This window comes from Narcine bancroftii, chromosome 3, assembly GCF_036971445.1.
Source record: "Narcine bancroftii isolate sNarBan1 chromosome 3, sNarBan1.hap1, whole genome shotgun sequence".
NCBI lineage: Eukaryota > Metazoa > Chordata > Chondrichthyes > Torpediniformes > Narcinidae > Narcine > Narcine bancroftii.
Genome location: NC_091471.1, coordinates 69,846,274 through 69,868,276, shown reverse-complemented (window position 1 = coordinate 69,868,276; position 22,003 = coordinate 69,846,274). Strand labels below are relative to the sequence as shown.

Sequence of the window (22,003 nt, the reverse complement as noted above, 5' to 3'; positions counted from 1 at the left end):
AGACCAGCGAGAGGCTTAGTGACTGAAGGATCCACAGAGTCCGTGGGCTGCTTGAGACTCCCTCGTGGGAGCCAGACTTCAACAACGGGATTTGAAAAGATGCTAAAGGTAAAATGGGCACCCGAAGAAGCCTCGAGCACTGAAAGCTTCCTGATTGCATCGGAAGTTTGGGTCTGGGAGCATGGGCTTGTCAATGCAGAGGCTATGGAAGTGCTGGTGGCACTCAGGATGGACTCTCAGGATCTTTCGCTTCTCTGTCTCTTATTGTTGGGACACCAGGTGCCTCTTTGTGTCTGCGGCAACAGGCAAAAGTTGACAAATTTTATATATTATTGCATCTTGTATTTTGTATTTGACAATAAAGGAATCTTTCACACTTGCAAGTGGTCCCAAGAATTAATGGCCAATTAAGTTTCAAGTGCAAAAGAAAAAATGTCTCAATGTCAGCGTCAGAGAATGTGGATTGATAGCCTTGACCCCCTAGTACAATTCCCGGCATCTGGAGATGCTGGTGTTGCAACTTGCAAGTGTAGAATGGGTAATTGTATTGTGGGATTGAAATGACTCTATTTTTTGTGTGAGCACATTAAACCCTGTGGGGAAGTGTGCTGCAGATTGGTTGGAGTCTTAAGGTAACAACTCCTCCTCCATTCCTCCCTTGAACTCAATATTATAGTAGGCACATTGTGGTAGCCATCTACAAACTGCAAATTATAAAATCAGATGTTATTTGGTGTGACTTTAAAAAAGTTTAAGTCAGTGAAAAAAAGTCACTTTCACAAACAAAAATTAGAAATGGCTTCTGCAAACTGAAGGGATAGGGAGGAGCAACAACTCCCCAAGGTTGGAGGAGGGAGCTGGTTATGAATTAACAGGCACAATTAAAGATGGGCAATTTTGTGAGGGTATTGCATTGAAGCTCAGGATGTTGGGGTATATCAGAGGGACAGAAAACAGGTAATTAACAAGTTAAAGACACTAAAGGGGAGTCTTGGACCATAATGGGAGGAGTGGTGCTGACTGTTGGGACAGGCCTTATTTTAACCTGGCACATGACTTCTGGGGTACAAGCAGCAGACAACACCATTGGCCCTTCTAGGCAAACTGCAGGCTAGGAGGTGGGGGGGGGGGGGGGGGTTTGCTGCCACGCAATCCCTTGAACCCAGTTTGAAACCTGAGGAGGAGGAGGAGGAAGGTGACGTGCAGAAACAGGATGCCCCTTGTATGACATCTGCCACAGATCCAACAACCATCCCTGCTCCCCCATCTCCTCCTGGTGCCTTATGCACTCCCTCCCCCTCACAGTACCACAATCTCTCCCTCTGCCTCATCCTCTGCCATTACCTCAGCTGACTAACAGACCGTAACTGACCAGATGACAACAGGCAAAAACACAGGAATCACACCTCCTGCTGTACTGGGAGCCAGTAAGACCACCAGTTATATTTTTTTCCATGCCAATTCTGGTTTGAATCAATGGTCAAAACGTGGCATTTAATTCACATGTGTTTCTCCCTTTCCTATCCAGTAGGCAGAGGGAGGCAGAAATGTAAGAAGCCCACAAAGAGGCAGGAGGTGGCAGCTGAGATGTGTGGACTCTCATCTAAAATAGACTAGATGGACCAGAAAAGAGAACAGGACCAAAGGGGCAGCATGTGGAGATGTTCCAGTGGGTGATGCAGGAGCAATGGCAGCACAGCAACTTGCTACTGACAGTTAGGAACACCAGGATTTGAACGCTTGATAACTGAGATTAAGCAGGAGATGCAGGCACAGACTGTAGTGATAATGAAATTTGCCTCATCCATTGAAGTCCAAACTTCGTCCTCCACCATTCAAACTCCTTTCTCCATTGGCAGGCCTCCTGCATCCCTTTCCTACCAACCTCCCCTGCATTCCAACCATCTTCTGCCACCATGATGCCACCAGCCTCATTTCATACCCCTCCCTCCTCTCACCATCAGCACTCCCCATTCCATTCTCCTCCCTTTTAATGCCCTATTCAGCCATCCCCCTCCCACTGTTATCTTCCCTCTCCAATGATGAACCCCGCCTACATGCCAACTGTCATCAGCCCCTCAAGTGGGCCACACCTTTTATGGGTTGGTGCTGAGTGTTCAGCTGATCACCCTCTCATTGGTCATTATCCTGGCTCCTACATTCACCTGCTGGAGGAGGAGGATGAGAAGGCCCAATGAAAAGTTTTAAAATGATTCGTTTATCACTGAAGTCATTCTGTTTACATGTTCTGCAGTGTGTGGAACTAAAGTTAAAGGTTTCTCAGAGTTAAGAGATGCTAAAAACGTTTTTTTCAAAATGTTAAAGTTTTTTTCCAAAGCTTTTGCATTGCTTTTATTTACATTTTTTGTCTATGTTTGCACAATTGTTGCACATGATGTTCCAACAGTTATTAAATAGATTTTATTTTAAAGTTCATATTTTACAGTTGCACTATGTTCCAAGATAAGCAATGAAGCTTTATTGACTTTTAATGGAAATGAGTCAGTTATTATCTTCATTTCCACACAGGACTGTCATAATTGCCTTGCGTGTGGCCTGCAGACCACAGTTTATTGCACCTCTGTAACGGGCTCTTTCTTAAGGAGGGAGATCAGATGCCTCAGTCCTCCACTCTTCCAGGAAGTGCTCCTTGTTAAGCTCGTAGATATTATGCAAGACACATAACCTCTGACACAAAGGCGGTATTAGTATCTATTCATTTGGAAAGGCACCTCCAGCGACCTTTGAGACGACCAAACAATTCTCTACAACCATTCTTGCAGAGCTCAGGCTGAAGTTGAATGTGTGCTTATGTTGATTAATGACGTGATGGTGCATGAACCCCTTCATCAGCCAGGGTTCTCAGTGGGTAGGCCGGGTTGTAGAATATTAAGTATAGAATATCTAGTTATGGGAATTATGATGAAGAAACCACCACACAGACTTTGCCAGTAAGCTGGGAGAGTAAGAGAGTAACTAAGGACATTCCAGACAGGAATCAATTCTCACCTCTTCTACTGAGCCTAATGCCTGCCTGATCTCTTTAACACAATAGTGCTAATTGTCTACTACCTGTTCTTTGGCTTGGCTTCCCGGACGAAGATTTATGGAGGGGTAATGTCCACGTCAGCTGCAGGCTCGTTTGTGGCTGACAAGTCCGATGCGGGACAGGCAGACACGGTTGCAGCGGTTGCAGGGGAAAATTGGTTGGTTGGGGTTGGGTGTTGGGTTTTTCCTCCTTTGTCTTTTGTCAGTGAGGTGGGCTCTGCGGTCTTCTTCAAAGGAGGTTGCTGCCCGCCGAACTGTGAGGCGCCAAGATGCACAGTTTGAGGCGATATCAGCCCACTGGCGGTGGTCAATGTGGCAGGCACCAAGAGATTTCTTTAGGCAGTCCATGTACCGCTTCTTTGGTGCACCTCTGTCTTGGTGGCCAGTGGAGAGCTTGCCATATAACACGATCTTGGGAAGGCGATGGTCCTAGGCTGCAATAAGCACCCAGCACAACTTAGTCCCTGAAGAGCATTGTTTCAGTGCTGAAGTTTTGGTCACCATTGTCAACTTCAAGAATCTAAATTGGAAACCAGAAATCAGGCAGGCAGAGGATTGACACTGACGTGTAACTATGCGCAACCCTTCCAGACTTCTGATGGTTTTGTTTGTATACCAGAGGATATTCTTAATTATAACATGTACATGAGATTAAATGACCAACTGCAAATCATTTCCCTCTCTTTAGGAAGAGGATAGGCAAAATGTAAACATAAGCTGTAGCAATACCTTCAAAGAAATGTTATCCAATTTGTATGCAGGAAAATGTCTTGAATATTGTTCCCTTTGACTGGTGTTCTTTGAATGAGCCCAGTCTTAGTGAGGTGACTTTGTCTACTCAACACCACAGACTGCTCATTCCCACTAGTGTTATTTAAATAAAGTCTGTTTGAATTGTACTGCATGGCTTGGTTGTACTTTTTGTATCTTGATAGGAGCTCAACTTTAACAGGATTCCCATCAAAATATGCAGATATTTCTTCACTGTCAACATTTTTGGAGACCTGTGATAAAATCAATGAAAGTGGGTGACCTGGAACAGAAAGGAACAATGGCAGTGCCAACTCACCAATATCATGCGTCATGTTCAAAGCAGGGATCCATCCAACACTTTAGATGATAACGTGTACATGTTAAAGCATCATTATGCTTGTGTTAGATTCACATATGTCACGGGGGAATAGTCAACCACTGCATCCTCGGCCACTTTGTAAATGGGAGGGTTGAGAAGCACATGAGCATCATGGGTGCAACATGGTCAACCCACATACACATCTGTGAAGATGGAAACATAGAAGGTGAAAACTAGATGTCATAATGCTTACATTTTTAGCTTGAAGAATGATGGAGTGCCACCCTTTTCGATTGTAGTAGGATGCTGGATCATCCAGTGGTGTGATGATCAGAATATATATGCCATCGATAGCACCAGCGCACATTGGATAACCACCCCTTCTTTCAAATGCCTCCATTGTCTCCCCAGTTGGCAGCCCAATGAAATGTGACATAAGGTTCTTTTTCACTGCAGCATTCACCTGGCTCACCACCGTGAATACAGTGGAGATACCAACACCAAAAAGAACACTGATGGAATTATACTCTCCAGGAGTGGCATACACATATCTGTCCCAGGGTTCCAGAAGACTTTGGCATTTTGTGTTCTTAAGCCTCAGGTGTGGCCCCAGTATCCCAGCAATGAAATCAAACGTAGCATGAGACATTCGTAGATTCTTACGTCCCTGGTCATTGTCATATTTTTCAAAGACTTCATTCCAGATTACAGGTCCCTGAGGTCTCTCCCTCTTCCCATCCATCTGCTATTATGTACCCTTTCAAGATACCTCATTGCAACCAATTGTTTTTTTATGACAGACTCTCAGCTCAACTGCGCTCTCCTCCTCAAACACATCAGAGGTTATATGCAAGATATAATTAAAATTCTTCCACCTGAGTTCAGGTGTCTGCTGCTTTTTAGAATCAGTTACTCTTTATGCTAACTTGCAGAGAAGGAGGCTGATAAGACCTGATTGCTTGGTGATAGAATCACACATCTTCAGGATGTCCAATCTGCCAGAAGCCCACCATTGTACAGAATGAGATGATATCACTTCTGCCTTTGTGTGTTGCATCATTCTGGCACTTCGGATTGAAGGTAGAATAGATCTAATGCTGGGGATGGCTCCTTGCAAGTGTGAAAATGTTCAATGTCCCAGTTAGGAGTGGTCAAGTGTGTAAAGTCAAACTCCCAATCCTATCCTGGGACACTGATCAGCTGATTTAGTGGGATGCAAGTGTGACATACCTTTAATTATTTTGTGGGATATCCACATCACTAAACTTATGTTACAGTGAAATCCCAATTTTATGCACCCCGATTTAATGTGAATTTGGATATAATGTGATGAGTCATTGGACCTTTTTTTTTGCTCTTACCGGAACTGAATTAATTTTGTACTTTCTTTTATTTTTTTAGATCAAAATGGAACAAACTGCTGGCAAAGATCACATGACATTGTTTTGTGTAAACAAGACTGGAACGCATAAGTTAAAACTGATGATGATTGGCAAATCTTGCTCGCCTCACTGTTTCCACCATGTCAACACGAAGTTGTTACTGTTTGAATACACACACAGCAACAATGCTTGGATGACAAGTGTCATCTTTGAGGAATGGTTTCACAAAACTTTTGTCCCTGCTGTCCATGCTCATGTGCCAAAGCAAAAGCTAGAACCCAAAGTTCTTCTTTTGCTTGACAACTGTCCTACTCATGCACCAGCTGCCAACCTAGTAAGCCATGACAGAAAGATCTGAGTTTCTTACCTACCAAAAACCGCTACATCCATAAAAATTGCCCAACTCAGAAACATTGTAGATTTTGTTCGCAGTCAGCAACATGCTAGATTCAAGCAGGGAAAACTCGATCACTTTTTAAAGAAATAAACTGTAAGTGATTATTGCTAAAATTCTTGAATATTTTTTTTGTTTATTAAAAAAGCTTTACTAAAATTTAATTTGTGTTTTAATTTCTAGAGTAACAATGACAATTTATTCATGGAATGCTTTAATTCAAAGTTAACTTACTCGCCAGAAGGTAAACGTGAGAAAATAATGGGTAAAATATGGCAAAAATAGAGGTGTTTTAGGTCAACATTGAGTCAGTCTGAATGCTGATATTCTTGAACCCCAATTTAGTGCAACCCTGCATTTATCGTGATGATATTTTATGGACATTGATGATCGTGTTATAACAGGGCCACACTGTATTAAGACATGATCATGATCTACACTATCTATGTTTAAATTAATAAAGAAAAAGTCTTGTTGTTGAACTTAAATTAAGCTATTTCTAAGAATCACGGCAAAAGCTACAGCTAACATGGTTATCTGCATCATTAACTATTAAAAGTATTTTTACAGCAAACAAATCATGATTAGCTGTGATTTATTTTCTCTTCACTAATGAAACTCTATACTTGACAAGTTCTCAGCCTGCATTTCAAAATCACACCAACTTGCATTTTGTTATTTACTTGTAAATGAAAAGACAATCCATTTATTCTGTTTATTAAAAATAGATTTATTATTCTGTTTCATGCATGGATTTCGGTGAAGAAATGCACCAAAAGATAAGACTTCTCAAAATCTTACCCCAGACATCTCAATACAACAGAAAATGAAAATCTATGTGATCTTCTGATATGCATTCTGATATGCTCTAGTTGAAACATGAATAAATCAATGAATGAAAGCTTATTGTCAAATATAGAAGTGCAATGTGAAGACACAATGCGACCCAGTAATGTAAAACACACAAATACAAATTAAATATATCTCTTTCCCCTTCCCTGCCTTCTCGATCACAAAAAAGAAAAATAAGTAAATGTTAAAAAGGAAGAGAAAAGAATTGATAAATAATAAATATTTACAATTGGTTGGCCGATGATGTAAAATACTCTGTTCTTTCGGTAGCAGAGATGATCTTTGGAGGTCTTGTCATCACGTTCTGGTTCGGGTGATACAGGAAGGTTCAAAGCCTGATCGCTGTTGGAAATAATCTGTTCTTGAACCAAGAGGTGTTGGAGTCAGACTAAACCATCCACTTGATAATCAGTCTGAATCACCTAATAACTTGTAGTTTCCAGCCTCTGCAATGGAACAGAATTTTTATTTTGAATATTAAAAATCATTTTTTATTTACCAAGATCAATAAGCTGATTTTATTAACCAAGGTGCAGATATAATATCAATCTTTGCAGAGGATTTAAGAAAGAATGCAAAGGTATTCATATTGCTAAAAGATAGCAGCTTCAGTTATCTAAGGAGGATGTGAATCATTTTAAAATATATGACTTTGACAAAGAAATGATTCAAATCAGGCTGTCAAACTGCAGATATATATGGAGATTCAAATATAATGAGAGCAGGAAAAAATGCTCATGGATAATATCACCTGCCTCATTTCCTACAACTGCTACATTTGAATCTAATCTCATGTACAACAATATGGAATGTGGGTCGCAGGTCATTCAGCCAAATGACACAATTTCTCTGAAATTCGATCTCTTCTCATTGTAACATGTTCTACTACTACATACTACTTAATTGCTCTTTGCTTTATTATTAGTCCCTCTGACCTCCTTTCTGGTATCCAACATTGCCATTGTATAGCGCATTCTATAAAGCACCTTACCTGTGAGTTATTTCTTCCATCTGGATACATTTCTGTGACCTCAGGAATATTTCAGGGTGCAGCAATGTTTTACAATTCCTGATTATTTTTACTTCTATTCCAAACACAAAAATGGGAAATAAAAGACCTGGATGAAAATAAAAACAGATATAAGAAATAAGAACTGCTGAAGCAGAAACTGTCATGGATAGCAAGATCAGATCCTTTTATGAGTAGATTTGGTTATCTCTAACCAGGAGGCATCAACGTTGTCTTCAATTTCCAGTAGCTTTCCCTCTTACTTTTTCAACCCATGCCCTCCCCCAGTTTTCCCCAATTTCTCTGGCCTCATTCCTTCTCTTTTCCCTCCCCTGCCTTCCCTACCAGCCCATCACCCACAATTACCTCCCACCAGCTCCCTTCCTCCTATCAGAGTGGATCTTTCTCAGCTCTCAGCCTCTTCCTCCTATCACCTCGTAGCTTCTTACTTGTTCCCATTTCTTGTCTCCACATTTTCCTCCACCCTTTTAGTGCCTGTTCTTTGTTATTCCTACTGCGGAATTTTGGCTTTGAACATATATTTTCTTTTGCCTTGCTTGGATGTTGCCTGACCTACTGACTTCCTCCAGCATTTTGTAGTTCTTACATCCTGGTATCTAAGATTTAAACTTGTATTGTGAGAGATAGGTACGTGAGCAGAGAGTCAGAAGAGTTTGAATTCAGGATAGAAATGAAAGGTGGAAAAATGACACAACTAAAAAAGAAATTTAGGTAAAGAATAGCAGTAAGGAAATAGAGCAAATGTTGCATGGATTGCAGTATCTAGAATACAAAGAAAGATTGAGTAGAATGGGTCTTTATTCATTGGAGCATAGAAAGTTAAGGGGGAATTTGATAGAGGTATTTAAAATTATGAGGGGAATTGATAGAGTAGACATGAATAGGCTCTTCCCCTTGAGGGTAGGTAAGATTGAAATGAGAGGTTGTCATGAGCTAAGGGTTAGAGGCAAAAGTTTAGAAGCAACATGAGTGGGAGCTTCTTCACTCAGAGCTTGGTGGCTGAGTGGAATGACCTTTTGGAAGAGGCAGTTGCAGCAGGGTCAATTTTGTCATTTAAGAGAAGGTTGGATGTGAGGGGATTGGAGGGTTATGGACAGGGAGCAGGTAGGAGGGACTAGAGGAGATCACTTAAATTGGTGCGGACTAAAGAGGCCAAGATGATCTGTTTCTGTACTGTAATTGAAATATGGTTATATATGGTTAATGGTGGAAAAGTGGTAAAAAGATAAATTGGAGATTCCCAAGTGCAGATGATATGTCAAATTAAAAACAAGAAATAACAGCAGATTTAGAGTTGAATATAAAAATGTATGATCTTATTTTGAAGATAGGGTTACATCGAGATCAAAGCCAGCAGTTCAGTATTAAAGGAGATTTAATTCTAAGGAAGGAGAGGCAGGAATGAAAAGGTAGCATATTGGTTCTGCTCTTAGGAACACAATTACAAGGCTAGATAATTTCTCACTGTTGTAAATTTTAAACGTGAGATGAAATTTAACATTTACAATTGTGAGAAATGATTTATACTTAGAAGATGTTTTTCTTTGGCTTGGCTTCGCGGACGAAGATTTATGGAGGGGGTAAAAAGTCCACGTCAGCTGCAGGCTCGTTTGTGGCTGACCAGTCCGATGCGGGACAGGCAGTCCAGATAAAACTACATAAGAAAGAAGATTTTGGTAGTATATGTTCCAAAATGGTAACCATGCTATAGGAAAGTATAAAACCAGAAATAATGAAGGCATTGGAAAAGAGCAGTGCATTAATTATGCAGATTGGGTTAATTAAATTGAAAACAGTAGCCATGAGAATGAATTCATAGGGTGCATTTGGGATTGATTCCTAGAATAATAGGGCATGCAGCCAATCAAGTAAAACAGGTTGTCATGGATCTGGCAAATTCAGTGAATGATATCAGAATAAAAAGAACTCAAATGGAGTAGTGATCACAGTGTCCTTGAACTTGGCATTAAGTTTGAGAGGTGACAACTTGGTCTAAAACAATATTATTACATTTAAATAAGGAGTATTGAAAAGGAACAATTATAGAATGGTCTAATGTAAACTGGGCGAACACATTAACAGTGGTTTTCAAACTGTCCCCCTAAACTCACATTCTACTTTAAGCAATCCCTATACCACAGGTGCTCTGTGATTAGTAAGGGATTATTTAAGGTGATAAGTGAGTGGAAAGAAAAAAGGTTTGAAAGCCACTGTTTTAATCGTGCCTAATTGACTTGTTATGTGCACTGTTTCATAACTCCAAAGGAAATGAGCCAATGACAAATTTTTTCAAGAAAAATATTTCAGTCACAATTTGGTTGAGAGCAGTGATTCTCAACCTTCCCTCCCCACTCACTTTCACCTTCCCACTCACATACCTGGACCAGACAGCTGTCATTGAACATATCCACACCTGCCTTTCGAAGAGTGTTTCTGATCTGTTGGGGATTTTTTTGTTATGATAACAATTCTTCTGTCATCAGCAGTGCATATCTTCCTTGGCCTATCAGATCCTTTGTGATTACTGAACTCACCGGTACACTGTTTCTTCTTCTTTTCTTCTTTGGCTTGGCTTCACGGACGAAGATTTATGGAGGGGTATGTCCACGTCTGCTGCAGGCTCGTTGGTGACTGACAAGTCCAATACGGTTGCAGCATTTGCAAGGGAAAATTGGTTGGTTGGGGTTGGGTGTTGGGTTTTTCCTCCTTTGTCTTTTGTCAGTGAGGTGGGCTCTGCGGTCTTCTTCAAAGGAGGTTGCTGCCCGCCGAACTGTGAAGCACCAAGGTGCACGATTGGAGGCGATATCAGCCCACTGGCGGTGGTCAATGTGGCAGGCACCAAGAGATTTCTTTAAGCAGTCCTTGTACCTCTTCTTTGGTGCACCTCTGTCTCAGTGGCCAGTGGAGAGCTCACCATAGAACACGATCTTGGGAAGGCGATGGTCCTCCATTCTGGAGACGTGACCCACCCAGCGCAGTTGGGTCTTCAGCAGCATGGATTCGATGCTTGCAGACTCTGCCATCTCGAGTACTTCGATGTTGGTGATGAAGTCATTCCAATGAATGTTGAGGATGGAGCGGAGACAGCGCTGATGGAAGCATTCTAGGAGCCGTAGGTGATGATTCGGAGCCAAACAGGAGCGTGGGTATGACAACGGCTCTGTACACGCTGATCTTTGTGATCTTAATGATGTTCTGAACTGTTGATTTTGGTAATCTTAAGGCATGGACAATATCTCTTATTGTTTTATTCTTCTTTTTCAGCCTCATAATGGCTTCTTTGACTTTCACTGTCACAAATCTGGTCCTCATATTGAAAAATTGAAACTATGGACTCCAAAAGTGGTCTAAAGCTTAGAAGCAAGCCTGGCTCTCTTATTCCTGCACCAATGAAGCAATTAAACATACCTGAATTCTCACAAATATCTGTGAAACCATATGCCCCAAACATTATGGTGCCCTGAAATGGAGGAACTATGTGTAAAAAGTTCTGCAATTTTTACATGGTCAAATCAAAATGTATATAAATAACCTTTAATAAAATCTGGAATGTGCACTTTAATCACAGGTGAATTGTTTGATGACAAATTTAAAACAGTGTAGCACAGGGGAAACATAAAGGAAACAGTATCTTCATTCGAAACATTATGTATATTTTGATAACTTTTTTGCATTACCATTAAGTGGTAACACTGCCTCTCCCACAGTGAAAAAAAGGATATCAGGATTGATGTCATGTATACACTCCATATAACCATTTACAGACCAGTTTGGCCCTACAACTCCATGCCGAACATCATCTCCCACCAAGTCACACTGACTCGCATTTGGCCCATAACCCTCCACACCTCTCCCGTCCATTTACCTAGCCAACCTATCCTTGAATATTAACATCGATCTCGCTTCCACCACCACTGCCAGAAGTTCATTCCATACCCCCACCACCCTCTGCATGAAGAAATTCCATATAACCATATAACCGTTTACAGCACGGAAACAGGCCATGTTGGCCCTTTGAGTTCACACCAGTTCACTTGAACAACTCCACTTGTTTAAATCTCCTGCTCTCCGCCCATAACCCTCCAACCCCCTCACCTCCATGTACGCATCCAACCTTTTCTTTTTGCTCACAAACCATGCCCTCTTGTTTGAATTTCCCCCACTTTCAGATGAAAAAGCCTATCCACATTGACTCTATTCCCCCCCTTATAATTTTGAATACCTCCATCAAATCACACCTCCACCTTTTGCGCTCCAGAGAATAAAGCCCCAGCCTGATCAACCTTTTCCTGTAACTCAAACCCTGAAACCCCAGCAACATTCTTGTAAACCTCCTTTGCAATCTCTCTATACTATTTACATCCTTCCTCTAATCTGGCAACCAAAACTGCACACAATATTCCAAATTTGGCCTCACCAATGCCTTATACAATTTCAACATAACATCCCAACTACTGTATTCTATGCTCTGATTTATGAAAGCCAACATACTAAATGTCTTCTTCACCACCCTATTCATGTGATTCAATTTTCAGAGAATTATATACCATGACTCCTAAATCCCTTTGTCCCACTGCACTCCTCAATTGTCTACCATTTAACATGTCTGTCCCATCTTGATTAGTCCTAGGAACATAGGAACATAGGAAGTACGAACAGGAGTAGGGCAAAAATGGCCCATCGAGCCTGCTCAACCATTCAATAAGATCATGGCTGATCTAATTTATGACCTAACTCCACCTACCTGCCTTCTCCCCATATACCCTAATTCCCCTATCATGTAAAAATGTATCTAACTGAATTTTAAATATGTCTAATGAAGCAGCCTCAACCACTTCCCTTGATAGAGAATTACAAACATTCACTACTCTCTGGGAAAAACTATTTTTCCTCATCTCTGTCCTAAATCTACTCCCCCGAATTTTGAGACTGTGTCCTCTCATTTTAGTTTCCCCGGCCAGCTCAAAAAACCTTCCTACATCTATCCTATCCATACCCTTCATAATCCTATATGTTTCTATAAGATCTCCTCTCATTCTTCTGAACTCAAGCAAATACAATCCTAGATGATTTAATCTTTCATCATAAGTCAACCCCTTCATCCCAGGGATCAACCTAGTAAACCTCCTCTGGACCATCTCCAAAGCCAGTTTATCCTTCCTCAAATATGGAGACCAGAACTGGACACAGTACTCCAGGTGCGGTCTCACCAGTACCTTATACAGTTGCAACATTACCTCCCTACTCCTGAATTCAATTCCTCTAGCGATGAAGGCCAACATTCCATTTGCCTTCTTAATAACCTGCTGCACCTGCAACCTAACTTTTTGCGATTCATGCACAAGCACTCCCAAGTCCCTCTGCACAACAGCATGCTGTAGTTTTTCACCCTTTAAATAATATTCAGCTCTTTTATTTTTCTTGCCAAAGTGGATAACCTTACACTTACTAACATTGTACTCCATCTGCCAGACCTTTGTCCATTCATCCAGCTTAACTATATTCCTCTGCAGACTCTCCACATCCTCATTACAATTTCCTCTTCCACTCAATTTGGAGTCATCCGCAAAACTTGGCAACACCACATTTTGTCCCCTCCTCCAAGTCATCAATGTAAATGATGAACAGTTGTGGGCCTAGCACCGACCCCTGCGGCACCCCACTTACCACTATCTGCCAACCTGAAAAACTCCAACTTATCCCGACTCTCTGCCTCCTGTCAGATAACCAATTTTTGATCCATGTCAATATACTTCCTCGAACTCCACTTTCCCGTAACTTACTGATAAGTCTATTGTGCGGCACCTTATTAAACGCTTTCTGGAAATCCAAATGTGCAACATCAACCTGCTACCCTCTATCCACCGCTCCCATTATATCCTCAAAGAATCCTAACAAGTTTGTCAAACAAGATCTTCTCTTTCTAAAACCATGCTGCACCTGCCTGATTGAACCCTTATGTTCCAAAAGTTTCACTATTTCATCTTTAATGACGGCTTCAAGCATTTTTCCAACTACAGACGTCAAGCTAATTGGCCGATAATTTCATGTCTTCTGCCTATATCCTTTCTTAAAAATTGGTGTGACATTTGCTGTCTTCCAGTATGCCGGGACCTGCCCAGAATCCAAGAAATTTTGGTACATGACCACCAATGCATCAACTATAACTTCTGCCATTTCCTTCAGAACCCTTGGATGCATATCATCAGGACCAGGTGATTTGTCTGGCTTTAGTCCCATTAGTTTCTCCATCACTACTTCCTTAGTAACAACTATTTTATCAAGGCCCTCCCCAACATTCGCATCCTTAACTCCGCACTTGGGCATGCTGGACATTTCTTCCACCATGAAGACTGACACAAAATATATGTTCAAAGCCTCGGCCATTTCCTCATTTTTTGCTACCAGTTTTCCTTTCTCATTCTCCAAGGGTCCTATGTTAACTCTGGCCACCCTCTTCCGTTTTATATACTTATAAAATTTTTTGCTTTCTGTTTTTATATCTTGTGCCAATTTACTTTCATAATCCTTTTTCCCATTTCTTATTACCCGCTTTGTAACCCCCCTTGTTGTCTCTTAAAGTTATCCCAATCTTCCAATTTCCCACTGCTCTTTGCAGCTTTGTACACCTGTGCCTTCAATTTTATACCCTCTTTTATTTCCTTTGTTAACCACGGTTGATTTTTCCCTCCCTTGCTGCCCTTTTTCCTGACCGGAATATATTTTTGTTGAGCATTACAAAATATTTCTTTGAAAATCTTCCACTGTTCCTCAACTGTTTCATCAATTAGCCTGTACTCCCAGTCCACTCTGCCCAATTCCTCTCTCATCCTATGGTAGTCACCCCTGTTTAAGCATAATATATTAGTTTTAGATCTAACTATTTCCCCTTCCATTTGAATGAGAAATTCAATCATACTATGATCGCTATTTCACAGATGGTCTCTGACTATTACATCATTTACTCGACCTATCTCATTGCACAACACTAGATCCAGGAGAGCATTTTCTCTTGTTGGCTCCTTAACATGCTGCTCAAGAAAGCTATCGCGGATGCATTCTATGAAGTCATCTTCCAGACTCCCACGACCAACTTGATTTTCCCAATCTATGTGGAAGTTAAAGTCCCCCATGACTACTGCCGTAGTGAAATCTGAAATCATATTAAATTGAAAAATATATAATGTGACAAAAATCAATGGTAGGGCTTAAAACTAGGTTAAATTCAGAATCTGGACAAGGAGAACTAAAAATATTATGAAGGAAAAACTAAAGAGGGCATATTAGCAAGAAAATATAAAAGCTGACGATAAGAGCTTCTTTAAATGCATAATTGGGAAGAGAAGTAAAAATGAACACAAGCCCATTAGATATCAAATAATTGTCAGAGGAGTTAAACAAATAATTTTTATCTAGTCTTTACAGAAAATAAAATGAACATCCCAGTAATACCATAAAATATTGGAGATAAATTAATAATCTCCACTGCCACAAGAAAATTAATATTAGGCAAACCAAGAAGCAGCGATGAGATGGTGGATGTAGTGGCTGTAATCGTCCAATTTCCAGTGTATTGGAAAAAATCAATATGATACCCTTATTCCTAAAGGGAAGCACGCAAAAAGTGCATAGGCTGGTCAACTCACATCGAATATAGAAAAAAAGAACCCCTTCAAAAGGAGGTAAAAGCAGAAAGCTGGGAAAATAATCATGTGATCAAGCAGAATTAGCATGGCTTCATGAGAGGGAATAGAAAAATGCATATCTGGCCACTTTTGAAGTAGTTTAACATCTAAAATTGATAAAATGTCAGAAGAGATTATTAAAGCTGAATGTTTAGAAACTGAACATAGACCTTCAGAAAAATTCAAGAGAGTCATGGAAAATAAATGGTTTTGTAAAGGGAAACCATGTTTAATCACGAGTAAAAAGAGAGAGAGGCATCTGTATTCAAAGGCTGGGGAGAAAAGGGGAAGAATAGGAAGGGGAGGAGTGCAGACCAATGGACAAAAGGTGTTCATTTGATATGATAAGGGGACAGGAGAGAGGAAAGGTGAAAGTTTTGGCTTTATGAAATGAAACAAAGGGAAAGAGAGAGAGAGAAAGCTAGAAGACAGGAGAGAGTGAAAGATGCAGGGGGGTGGCAGTGGTGTGGGAAGGGGTACAAATCTATGTATTCCGATCTGGTTTTATTCTCACTGCGACTTAGCAGATTAGTGTGTTGGAGTCTCATGGCATGCTAGGCCAACTCAAGGAGTAATTAAGACTTTGGACTGGGGCGACAGAGATGTCAGCCCAGGTTTCTTTCTCTGAAAGATGTCGGTGAGGCCTGTAATTTTTTAACAACATGCTGGAGGTTTAGTTATCATCAGAAATCAGCTAATTTGGGCATTCAATAAGTATGTGAGCTGTGTCATTTTATCAGATTTTAGTTAATTTTTGATCACCTTGTGAAATGTTGGCACAAAAATGGACTTTATAAACAGCATACCAATATCTCAGTTTCCTCTTTATTTGGCTGAAGGACTTCATATGTGTGTTGGGAATGTTTGTCTCTTTCCTCAGCCTGCCACTGCGAATGCACATTTACTAATGCCAAAACATGCCAGGATAATTGAGGCTGTGATTTGACATCTGCTGGGTCGGAGAAAATGTCTTCTGATTAATTGAGGCAGCTTTCTACAAAGTCAAATAAATTTACGACTTCAGGGGATATCATTTCTCCAATATGCTTTCCATGCAGCTTATTTTAACCCTGTATTTTGAACTAGCAGCCAAGTTATAAATAATGCATTGGTATGAATCATTTTCTGGGTTGAAGTGCTAACGAGTCCAGAGGTAGGCTGATCAGGAGCCTGCCTTTCAATGTTAATGGCTTCATGCTCCGTTTAATTTTCCTTAATTTTCATCTGAAAATTCCAGTGCATGTTTTTCTTCCCACTAACTTGCTGATCATTAGGAACTAAAAAGCAGTAATGGCATTAGAAACCAAAGAGGGAAAACATATTTAACTTTTATCGTGGTTTACAATATGGAGGAAATGCTGGGAATTTCAATTTCTGTTCTCACCTGACAGTGAGTGATTGGCAGTTAAAGCAGAAAATGCTGGTTGTACAAAATAACACCTCCAAGGTGGGCTGGGGTGTTGTGAGATTTCGTCACTGCTGGCACACAGTGGAAAACAGAAAAATAGGAGTGAAGACATCAAGTGTTTAGGCATGCCCCTATGTCAGTCCTGGCATGAGATTTTTGATATCTATCATTGCTCAAATGATTGACGCTGCTTAATTCTGCATGACTGCCAATGTCATCTTGCCCTTGCACAAGTAGAAAAGACAATAGGGCAAGTAGGATTTTTGGCTTCCAACACTAAACTATGGAGGCCCATCTATAGAAAGACAAGGACTTACATCTGTAGTCCTTGCAGCTTTTGTTGTGCCCAAATAAGAATGACACCTCCCCCCCTCCCCAACCCCACCAAACCCTCCAACAGTTGTTCAGTTTATGGAAATTTACCCTTATGGAATTCAAAATTCACCATCCAAATGTCTAAGATACAGAATACAATTTGTTCTTATGGAATTTTTTTGGGAAGGAAATAAATGAGTAAACACAAAATGCAAAATGAAAAAACACATTTTATCAATGTTCAGTTTTAGTCACTCACTGCTATGAGGCAATAAACTATGGATATAATGACACTGTTGATTGGATTGGCAGTCCTGGCTGAGTCCCTTTTTGGCCACATCATCTCCAGTCCAAGAATATGTGATAAGTGTCTCCGATGCAGTGCTGTCCCACTCTTCACATGTTCTCTGACTTGATGTGGTCATGGCCAACTCCTTAAAGTAATCCTTCCACCTTTAATCCACTTCAATTAAACATTGTGCTTTAACCCATTGCCCTCCCTGAACTGTCTTCATACACCATTCGCCCATCAATTTCAATTTTCAAATCCAATCCCATTCCCTGATGTCCCTACTTCCTAAACCGTTCCCTGAATCACAAGCCTTGCTTGTGCAGGAAAATGCCTTGCAGATGAGGAACATGCCAGTGGTGGTCTCTGAGAAATCTGTTCACATGCCCTAGGACTGAAGAGAGCCTGAAAAAGGTGGGCCTTGGCTATTACTGCCAATCTATTTGAAGCTGTGACATCATATTCAGATCTTATTGGTTATCAAATGACTGAAAATACAATTAGGGGGTGGTGGGTGGGGGGAGGGGTTGATTCTGGATAATTTTATAGGAAAACAAAGCCCCAATAATAAAAGAGCTGCTGTATATTTTTCAGATGTTTGTGAACATTTTTCAAAAGTGAACTGAAGAGAAAAGGAGTTTCAGGCATTTTTTCAAATTGTAGAGTGCAACAGCACAGAAGTAGACCCTTTAGCTCACCTTGTCTGAGCCATTTGCAAGGCACCTAATTGCATTTGCTGCATTAGGTCTGTTACCACCTGGTTCGGGAACTGCAAGTCCCTACAGCAGATAGCAAGGACTGTTGCTGAGATCATTGGGATCTCTTTTCCTGCCATGATGGACATTTATAATGGCCGTTGTTTGAAGAAAGCTATAAACACTGTGAAGGATTCCACTCACCCCTCCTGCAATCTATTCTCCCTCCTGCCATCTGGGAAGAGGTACTGAAGTGCTCAGACCCTCATGATCAGATTGTGAAACAACTTTCTCCCTCATGCCATGAGGCTTCTGAACTCTGGGGAGGACACATGGTTAGCATGTGTAATAAGATATTTATAAGTGATAAGTTATTTATAAAAAAAGTTTCTGATATAATTTATCCATGTAAATAACTAACTCCACAGACCGGAGGAACACTATCTCGTTTTCACTTTGCAATGATTATGGGATGACTGACAATTAAACGCGACTTGACTTGAATTCAAATGCTCCTGTAGATACTCCTTAAATGTTGTGAAAATATCTGACAATACCATGAACTTAGGCAGTGTGTTCCAGATACCAACAATACTCTGCATGAAAAATGTCTTCCTCAGATACCATCTAAGCTTCTTCCCTCTTACCATTGTTACAGTGTATATTATATATTATATTATATATAAATATGCCCTTATAAGAGATAGACTGTGGGGATTTAGTGTAGTCACTTCACAAACAGATACTTACAAAACACATCTCATTTAAAATGCCAGAGCTTTGCTCAAGCCAGATATCCAGGCTCCAAGTGCCTTAGCAAAGACAATGGAACTGCTTTGGAAGGAATTTTAAAATAATGGGGAAAATGGACAGTCTGGGCTCAAGTGCTGATAAATATCTTTCAAAGATTGGGTTTAGAGTCTTGGGAGTGATTGTTTGGTTTCACAAGCAGAGAGAGAAAAAATCAAACAGGATTCTTCTCTTAGAGAGAGAGAGAGAGAGAGAGAGAGAGAGAGAGGGAGGGAGGGAGGGAGGGAAGTTAGTTCTATAGTTCTACAGTAGCTTTTGGAGGCTGCAACATGGCAATCTGGCAGGCTTGTTGAAAACCCCATTTTGAAGATGGGTTGTGAGTTCTGAGTTCAGCCTGTTCAAAACCCTTGTAGTCCTTACAAGAGGAAATGTCTGGCTAGAGTGTTTCTCCTGAAATAAGGGAAACAAGAGGAACTCGGTGGTGACCTGAAAGAAGAAAACATTATTTGGAAAACCATGATGGGGAAAGTTTCTTCGGCAAGAGACTGAAGTGACTGATCATAGGAAATCAGTCTGTGTGCGTCCAACGAGCAACAAATTTCTCTCTCTGAAACCAACAGGAACCTTCCTGAGTAGTAACCATTTAACATTAAGCACCAGAGCCAGGAAAAGATTCATAAATGTTAAATTCTGTGAACAGTATAAGAATTGCCTGATACTGGTGAACTTGGAGAAATGAAAAATGAATGATTGGACTGTGAATCAAAAAACACATGCACTAAGAATTAGAAGGGGATTAAGTTAAGTTAAGTTAATAGTAATAAGTTAAAGTTTGATCCTTTTTTTATTTTTAAAGAAAATTAAAAGCAACTTATATTTAAGTAGCCATTTGTCTTGGTGAATTTCTATTGGGGCTGATCCTTTAGACCTGTAACTCTGTGAATCTGTGGCATTTAGTTTTAAAATGATAAAATTGTAATGAGTTTATTGTCATGTACATTGTACAAAAACACAACTTAAAACAACAATAATAAAGTAAACCTAACAACTGCAAACATATACCTTTGTTATTGGTAAAAATTTTCTATTTGTCCTCTCAGTAAATTTTAGTATCTCTATCAGATTCCCCCCACCATCCTCCTCTGTTCTATGGAAAACAAATCCAACCATCCATCTTCTCCTCATCAAAAAAACAAATGCTGGAGGAACTCTGCAGGTCAAGTAGCATCAATGGCAGAAAAATAATGGTCAATATTTTGGGTATGAACCCAACATTTGCAGTCATTTATGTTTCTGAAACACTCAATCCCAAGCAATATACTGGTGAATCTCTCCAGTGCAATCACATCCTTCCTTTTGACTGGAAACCAGAAATTCACCCAATATTCCAGCTGTAGCTGAACCAATGTTTTATAAAGTTGTACCATAACCTCTCTGCTCTGATATTAAATGCCCTGGGTATGATGGCAATATTCTGTATGCCTTCTTCATTACGCTATCTGACTGAGCTTCTCACCTTCAGGGATCCATGACATGTCGCTTTATATACCTTGAGGAAGGGCTTAGGCCCGAAATGTATCTTTATGAATGCTGAGAGACCGGCTACGTTCCTCCAGCGTTTCTGTGCTTTGACCATGACTTGTACACCATAATTACTCAATACTTCATGGGGATTGACAATTCATGATATATGTCCTATCTTTAAAAGCTCTTCCAAAGTACATTGCTTCACACATATCAGGATTAAATTTCATCTGCTGCTGCTTTGCTCTTCTTGACAAATGATCAATAATAATCTTGTAACCTATGTCTATCTTTCTCACTATCGTCATCCAGTTGAAAGAGAACTATTGTGGAAGGAACAATTTGATTGAGTAGATGAGTGAACTAATGGTTTAGCTTCTGTGACTACCCCCCCCCCCCCCATCTCACCCACTTGAGGGTGATTCAGTGACCTTTTTTCTATAGGAATGGGCTGCGACAAGGGTGATATAGTTTGCTGCTTTGACAGTTGGACTGAAACTTTTAAAAGTGCTATGGACAGGTCTACAAGGTCTGAAGAGTGGTTAGAAGAGGCCCTGATCCAACCATGTTGATGTAATGTTTACGAAAAGGACACCAGCTTATCTAATTCCTCAAAAACCCGAGGAAATGTAGCTTGTCATCTGTAGCTAACAGCAACCTCTCCAGGTGCACCAGCAAAATTATCCTGTCAGGATACATCACTGCATGGTATAGGAAATGCTCTGCCCAAGTTTGCAAGAAAGTACAGAGTTGTGAACCAAGCACAGACCATTAACACAAAATCCACATGAGTGGGATTGACTTTACTTACACTTCCCGTTGCTTCAGAAAAGCAGCCAACGTATCAGAAGACTCATATCAACCTGGCCACACTCTCTTCTCCCTCATCTAATTGGAAAGATGGCACTCAAATTAGAAATCATGCACCGCCAGATGCTAGCACAATTTCTTATTTGCTGTTATCAGACTCCTGAATGAATCTCACACAAGTAAAATATTTTTATCTTGGTTCTGTTCCAATTAATAGCTTTCTGTAAGTCTGTAACTCTTCCCTCTATATTGTGAATTTATTGCTGTATGATGAATGGATTAATCAACTGGCCTGCTTGCAAAATGAACTTTCTCACCATCCCTCGGTACCCATGACAACAAACCTAAACTGAACTCAACTGAAAGCAAATGACACATTTCTGCCGATGCGGCAGAAACCAAGCTATCCTGTTTTCCGACTGTTGTGTGTTTTCAGAAATTATTTTGTATTCAGAAGTACCTGTAACCAATGCTTATGTTCATGTTATCTGCAGCTTCTTACATGTGGCATACAACAAAATCTTTCCTGATGATGCTACTTGTTTTTCAGCTTTTTTTGCAGTAACTACATGGCTTAGTTCTAAATTGCCATTGCACATTGATCATGCCTGACTTATACAGACACACACAATTGCAGAGCATATTAAGTTAAAGAGGCAAATATATCCTGAGTCATGAATTGATGTGTGACTGTGGAACTCCAACTGAACTGAAGAAAACAATGATTTTCTACAAAATGTTTTAACTTG

At 40.3% G+C, this 22,003-nt stretch overlaps 1 long non-coding RNA gene across 11 annotated transcripts in view; it reads right to left on the bottom strand.

Moving 5' to 3' along the window:
• Positions 1–22,003, bottom strand: part of LOC138757237 (uncharacterized) — a 107,697-nt gene that overhangs the window by 50,185 nt on the left and 35,509 nt on the right. For 8 of the 11 annotated variants that reach the window (XR_011353450.1, XR_011353447.1, XR_011353445.1 and 5 more), the window contains 4 exons: positions 21,256–21,332; positions 7,740–7,866; positions 6,976–7,194; positions 4,118–4,323 (listed from right to left, as the gene is read on the bottom strand). This is a non-coding gene — a long non-coding RNA (uncharacterized lncRNA). Of the gene's footprint in view, positions 1–4,117; positions 4,324–6,975; positions 7,195–7,739; positions 7,867–16,847; positions 16,946–21,255; positions 21,333–22,003 lie in introns of those variants that run through there. The other 3 variants (XR_011353446.1, XR_011353449.1, XR_011353451.1) reach the window with 2 other exon arrangements.